Source organism: Alosa sapidissima, chromosome 11 (assembly GCF_018492685.1).
Source record: "Alosa sapidissima isolate fAloSap1 chromosome 11, fAloSap1.pri, whole genome shotgun sequence".
NCBI lineage: Eukaryota > Metazoa > Chordata > Actinopteri > Clupeiformes > Clupeidae > Alosa > Alosa sapidissima.
The window spans coordinates 26,788,631-26,796,130 of NC_055967.1; the positions used below are offsets into that span (position 1 = coordinate 26,788,631).

General features: G+C 49.3%; 1 protein-coding gene across 1 annotated transcript in view; it reads right to left on the reverse strand.

The window, feature by feature from the left end:
• tspan9a (tetraspanin 9a) overlaps positions 1 to 7,500 on the reverse strand; it is a 68,455-nt gene that overhangs the window by 8,932 nt on the left and 52,023 nt on the right.

The following is a 7,500-nucleotide window of genomic DNA, read 5'->3' on the forward strand; positions in this document are numbered from 1 at the left end:
ACACATCTCCTCGGAGTAACATTAACCCTTTCATGGCCCCAGTCTGAGCTACCAGTGTTCTCTGAGGAGAAGACTGCACTTTCTCATTACTGATGTTCTCCCAGCACCACCACCACGTCAGCACACACATCTAGGCTTATGGACACAGGAAACACCTGGTGTGGTGCCAGCGCGTGCACACACATACACACGCACGCACGCATGCACACTAGTGTCAGCGTTGTTACTGTATATGCCAGTAATGATTAGTGTTAACAGAAATCCAGTGAGGATGAGTACAACAACCCTGATGCAGGACGCCAACAGACCCCCTACAGACATATTTGACCTTTCGCTCCCTCGCTATGAGAATCTCTCTCTTTCTCGCTCGCTCATTTACTCTCTCTGTCTCTATCTCTCTCCCTCTCTCTCCCTCTGTTTTCTCTCCCTCCCTCCCCCTCTCTCTCTCTCCCTCCCTCTTCCCTCCCTCCCTCTCTGTCTTTTATCCTACCTATGTCCCATCTCTGTCCCCCTGCATTCTGTCTCTACTGGCTGTTCAGTTAATTAGTGTTCAGCTTCATCATGAATGCTTCACTAACATCAAAAGTGTTGTTGTGTACTGTGGTCAACAGACTCATTGTCAAAAGAACATTTGAAAAAAAAAGAACTCTCATGCAGTCTAAAGTAATCAAACACAGAGACATCTATTCAACCAAAGTGCTAATTAGACACCCAATCAGAGATCAGATGGCGCTGTCTCTAAGTCGTAAAGCCAATTACCGAATGGGCTGAGAGGTGCTAAGGATGGCGCCTTCACCTAGCATGTCACTACTGATGGAAATGACACTGTGTGAATAATTACACTCTTCACTCCATCGGCACACAGATCACAGATAATGTGGCAACTCTACATCAGAGACAGAAGTGTCGCGCACACACAGACACACACGCGCACACACACACACAGACAGATGTGATGTCAAGTCAAAGTCACTCTACATCTGATAACTATTTCCCCAATAATTAATCGGTTTAGGTCATCGGTGCACAAACCTATCAATGAAACTCTTTTAAAGCAATCATTAGTCAAACGTTTTCACAGACAACCCCCCCCCCCCCACACACACACACACACACACACACAAGTTTACAGTCTTCTCAGTAATGGCCAGACTAGCATAGTTATAGAATCAACTGATGTTTTTTGTACATCTGTGATGAAACAGCAATTTGAAAGTCATGAGTTGTTTTTTTTGAAGATCACAAAGACAAGTATGTGTAGGGATACTTTTAAAATTCAAATATTCTGTACAAAAACAAAAAACAAAACCAGAACACACACTTACACATTCAACTGAAAACATTCCATCCAATTAAATGGATGAAATGCCAAGCTCGATAATAAATCATTAAAAGTTTGTGGTAACACTAATAAAATGTGATAAAACAGAATAATACATCTTTTGCCCAGATACGATCACTTGGTGCATACATTTTTAGCAAACCAATTAAATGGTGTTCTCTTACACACAAAGAACAACTCAATTATACATCAACACTGGGCATTCAAGACACTCTGTGTGTGTGTGTGTGTGTGTGTGTGTGTGTGTGTGTGTGTGTGTGTGTGTGTGTTTGTGTGTGTGTGCTGACTGCTTTAGGATATACTAATATGGTTTGACACATGCCTTACATACAGTAGACTTCATATAGTCCAAAACTGTAGGTTTTAACCATACAATTTAATATGTTACTCATTACATTTAAAACTCTTCATGGCCTTTCCCCTACATTTCTGATAAGCTAGTGCCTAGTCCTTTATGCACATTAACGTCTGCAGGCAAAGGTTTATTAACTAGTATTCCTGACTCCCGGTTTGCTACTAAAGGGGACAGATCTTTTTTCTGTGTTAGCCCCAAAGCTGTGGAATGCACTGCCTGAGGAAATAAGGTTAGCAGATTTTGTGACCTCTTTTAAATCTCTTCTTAAAACTCACTTGTATCGCAAAGCCTTTAAAGAGTTTAATTTTTGTTTTGTTTTGTCTTGTTTTGGTTTTGTTTAGCCTTGTATACTGTCTAATTCCTGTATTTTTTTGTTAAAAACATAGAATAACCACAATAACAATTGTGTACAGATAGAGATGTAGATATGTTATACAATAGATATAATAATGTCACTATAACTGTCTCACCGTTAGTGAGCCTTAATTCCCTACACGCAGCTCCCACATAGCATATACACTGATAAACGCATACAGTTCCCGACGTGCATCACATACACCGACCCGCGGCGTTTCAAAGCCTACCGTGTTAGCGACCGCTACAAACATTACATTTAAAACAACCACAATGCATGTCAGTTCAGTCTACTACATTTATTTATCAACATACCTAGCGAACAGTGAGGTACCCACTGATTCAGCTCCATTGTTCATTCCGTAGTAGCAATAAACTCACTTTTGAAACATACACAACACTCACGCATCTTGTTTGCCAACGTTCTGCTGGGTACGTCCGAATACTGGTCCCCTGGGGAAACACGAACCGCATTGGAGCCAGTTCCTTATTCACTGTCCCGGGACAGTGGAAAGTGGGTTGTTTGGCGCGGGGGTGGTGAGTTGGCGTGTGTTTAATTAGTTTATTATTTGTTCTGATTGTTGCATGTAAAGTCCCTGTCTGTATGTAAAGTATATGTGTGGCCATTTATGTACTTTGTATGGTAAAATTATGTGTTGTGTCATATGTTATGTATGTGTATGGAAAAGGTCCATAGTTATTCCTCATCTATTACACCCGGTTGGATAGTGAGCTCTACCAATTCACTTTTGATTGGTAGGCCTATTTAAGGGAGAAAGAGAGAGTGGAAGGAGAGGTAGTTTGGAATGGCAGAGTACTGCGTCAGCTTGCTGCGAGGCTGAATGTGTGAGTTGGTAATGCCTATGATGGCCAGTTTTCTTTTCTTTTCCAAAGTATTTTTGTTTGTTTGTTATTTCATATATTGCACCTGCGCACTGTAAATAAACCTGCACCTTTATCACTTAAAACTCGAGAGCTATTTGTTGTCTGCCAACCCTTCAACCACTGGAGTTTTCTGGACACGCCCATCCCTTAAATGTGAGTTGGGGGTTGCAAAGCCTCTCTCTCACAATTGGTGGCAGCGGTGGGATAGTGGCGCCCTCCGGGAAGCTGAAGAAGAAGGGAGTCCAGAGACGATACCTGACGAGGCAGGCAATGTCGTTCAGACGGCTGGCCCAGGAGGGCCTGCAAGAGAAGCCATCCGGTGATGATGGTGAGGACGGAACCGAAGGAGGAGAGCCAGGAGCTGGGAAGGGAGCAGAAGGAGGACCAGAGGCGTTTGACCTAGGTTCTTTGTATAAGCTCATCACAAAGTCCCTACAGACCCAGGAGCGCGAGGCCTTCAAGCAGGAGCAGAGGTGGCGGAGTGTCCAAGTCCAGCTGAACAGCTTTAGAGACGAGCTGGAGGCTGAACGGAGGGGCGACGATGATGGACATAGGCAGCCGGTGCCAGACAATGCTTGGTTCCCACCAGCAGATCCACAGATTCCAGCGGCACCTCCAGCAGCCCCACAGTATCCAGCACCCGACCCAGCCGCACCGACTCCAGCAGCTTGGACCAGGGCAGCAGTGCCTAGGCTAGAGGAAGGAGATGACATTGAACAATATCTCACCACCTTTGAGAGACTGGCCATGGCCTATAGGTGGCCGAGAGCCGACTGGGCCGTGTACCTGGTGCCTTATCTCACAGGGCGGGCTCGGGCTGCTTATGTGGCTATGGACATGGTAGAGGCCATGGACTATGGTAATGTTAAGGAGGCCATACTAGCAAAGTATGAGATCAACGAGGAGATCTACAGGCAACGGTTCCGAGATCCCGAAGTCCGACCAGGGGAGACCCCTAGGGAGTTATACAATCGCCTGAAGGACCTCTATCGAAAGTGGATTAAACCAGCAGGGAAGACTGTGGAGGAGATAGGAGAAATCTTCATCCTGGAGCAGTACCTGCGTTCCCTGGTTCCGGAGGTGCGTGTTTGGGTGAAGGAGCACAACCCGACTACAGGCCAGAAAGCGGCAGAACTCGTGGAGGCATTCCAGGGTGCTCGTCGAGGACCAAAGACCTTCTGGTTCCAGAGCTTTAGCCGGCCTGCAGCCGGAGGTAAGTCTGGGGGATACAGTGGTGGAGTTGGTCCTAAGGGTTTTGGGCAGGGTAGGACACCTGACACACAGACCTACATTTCCCCCTCTACCACACATCCTAGGCAAACCTACCCCGCTCCCTCCACTTCACAGCCTAGACAGGCCCCAGCACATACAACCCCCCTGAATAGAGCCAGTGTCATATGTCACTTTTGTAATCAGGCAGGGCACATGATTAGGGACTGCCCCGTCCGAAAAGCCAAGGGAGCAAGCATGTGCAGTGTACCTAGACCTGGTAAGGAAGCTGGACAGTATGTTGGAAGACTCCAAACTACCCCCGTTAGGGTGAATGGCCGAGCTACAGTGGCACTCCTAGACACAGGCAGCACACAGACCTTAGTTCAGCCTCATCTGATAGAGAGGTCAGATGAGCTGGGGAATGGGCAACTAAGGGTTTGCTGTGTCAATGGAGACGAGCATGTTTATCCTGTGGCAGAGATTTATCTTGAGGTCAGAGGACAGGCCTATTGTCTAACGGCTGGTGTGGTGAAGGGGTTAAGCCATCCTGTAGTGTTGGGGCAGGATGTGCTGATACTACCGGAGCTGGTGCATTCCTCCAAGCCAGTTAGCATGGTGGTAACACGGTCCCAAGCACAGGCTGAGGCAGAGAAGACTCCTGATATGACAACACTACTAGACATGCCATATAGCCATGCTGACATTAGCCCCCCTGAGTGTGTCAAGGTGCATAAGAGTCGCAGACAGAGGCGACAAGAAAAACTGCAGGGAACAGTACAGAAGATGGGAGAGCAGGGACCAGTTCCAGAGGTTACAGGAAAAGACTGGTCAGAGCTTCCCAGTAACTTTGGTGATCTGCAGAAAGACGATGAGTCTTTAACTGAGCCTTTCAGTAAAGTGACCGAGGTAGAGGGAAAGAAGACAGGTCTAGCCACAGCTTTATCTGGGGAACACTATTTTATCCGGGCGGGCCTATTGTACCACCAACCTGAAGGGGGCGGTGTTGAGCAGCTGGTAGTCCCAAAAGGTCTCAGAGACAAGGTGCTGGCCTTAGGCCATGATATCCCATGGGCAGGACACCTGGGTAATGTTAAAACCCTGGAGAGAATAGCTGGGCGGTTCTATTGGCCAGGGCTATACAGTGAGGTACAAAAGTACTGTAAATCTTGTCCCACCTGTCAGCTAACCAGCAGCCATAAGGTTAAGCCTTCCCCTCTGCAATCACTTCCCATTATTGGAATTCCATTCAGCCGAATAGCGATGGACATAGTAGGGCCCTTGGAGAGAACGCAGTCAGGTCACAGATTCATCCTGGTTGTGTGTGATTATGCTACCCGATACCCCGAAGCTTTCCCCTTGCGCAAGATCACAGCTGGGGCGATTGCCCGTGTCTTGCTTCAGTTGATCTCTAGGGTAGGCATTCCAGAGGAGATCATCACAGACCAGGGCACGGCATTCCTATCCAAAACACTCAGACAAGTGTACAGTCTACTGGGGATAAGGGGAATACGGACCACTCCCTACCACCCTCAGACTGATGGGCTGGTGGAGAGGTATAACCGGACGTTGAAGAGTATGCTGAGGAAATTTGTTGCAGCCAACGGCAAAGACTGGGACCAATGGCTTCCATACCTCCTCTTCGCCTACAGGGAGGTGCCCCAAGCCTCTACTGGGTTCTCGCCCTTTGAACTCTTGTACGGGCGCCAGGTGAGGGGCCCTCTGGATTTACTGCGGGAGGCGTGGGTGAGGCCAAGGCCTGCCGAGACCCACAGCTTGCTCACCTATGTCCTCAGAATGCGGGACAAAATGGAGGAGATGGCAAGTCTTGTGGAGGAGAACATGCAGCAGGCCCAGCAGACCCAAGCTCGCTGGTACGACAAGTCAGCAAGGCAGAGGACCTTCAAGACAGGACAGCAGGTTCTTTTGCTTTTGCCAACGTCGGAGAACAAGCTTCTGGCCCGATGGCAGGGGCCCTATCGGATTACACGTCAGCTAGGGCCGGTGACCTACGAGTTGGAGATGCCAGAGAGGCGGAAGACAAAGCAAGTCTTCCACGTCAATCTCCTCAAGGAGTGGCATGAACGGGAGTTGCCGCTCAGCCACCAGCTGATGGTGCAAGCCGTGGTGGAGGAGGAGGAAACTCCGGAGCAGTTTTTCCCTTCGGGTGTCGCCGCCACTGAGTTGGACCTCTCACACCTGACTGCTGAGCAGGTGTTGGAATTGCAGGCCATCATGCCTGAGGGCCTGTTTTCAGAGCAGCCGGGGTGTACCTCAGTGGTGGAGCATGACATCCTCTTGAAAGACTCCCGGCCGGTGAGACAGAGGATGTACAGAATCCCTGAGCGCTTGTTGCCTGCACTCCAGGAGGAGTTGGAGGTGATGAAGCAGCTTGGGGTCATTGAGCGCTCCTACAGTGGGTGGAGCAGCCCAGTAGTCCTAGTGCCAAAGAAAGATGGGAGCATTCGGTTTTGCATTGACTTCAGGCAGGTCAATGCTCAGTCAAAGTTTGATGCGTACCCAATGCCGAGGCTTGAGGACCTCATAGAGCGCCTTGGAAGGGCTCACTTCATCTCTACCTTGGACCTTTGTAAGGGTTATTGGCAGGTCCCGTTGGCTGAGGGAGCTAAGCCATACACTGCCTTCCGTACCCCACAAGGCCTGTACCAGTTTAAGGTTATGCCTTTTGGCCTGCAGGGGGCGCCAGCCACCTTCCAAAGACTAATGGACCAGGTCTTGGAGGGCACTGGTACCTTTGCAGCGGCATATCTGGACGACATAGTTGTGTATAGCGCCACCTGGCAGGAGCACCTGGAACATTTGGCAGAGGTGCTGCGGCGCATTCACAATGCAGGGCTGACAATCCAGCCAAAAAAATGTGCCCTGGCTCAACAGGAGGTCAGGTATCTTGGACACATTCTTGGAGGTGGGGTGATAAGGCCTCAAAAGGATAAGGTCGAAGCTGTCCGGGACTGTCCGCGACCCCAGACCAAAAAGGACATAAGGTCGTTCTTGGGGCTTGCCGGGTGGTACAGGAGGTTCATCCCGAACTTTGCTACCCGAGCAGCACCTCTCACCGATCTGACCCGGAAGGCGGGTGCTGTACAAGTCCGTTGGGAGGAGGTGCATGAACGGGCTTTCCAGGACTTAAAAAGGACATTGCTCAGTGAGCCCGTGCTGCAGAGTCCGGACTTTGAGAGACAGTTTACTGTGCAGACGGATGCCTCTGGAGTCGGACTGGGGGCGGTTCTTCTACAGGGGGAGGCGGAGCAGCAAAAGCCTGTGGCTTACATAAGCCGTAAGCTCTTTCCCCGTGAGACCAGGTACTCTGTGGTGGAGCTGGAGTGCCTGGCAG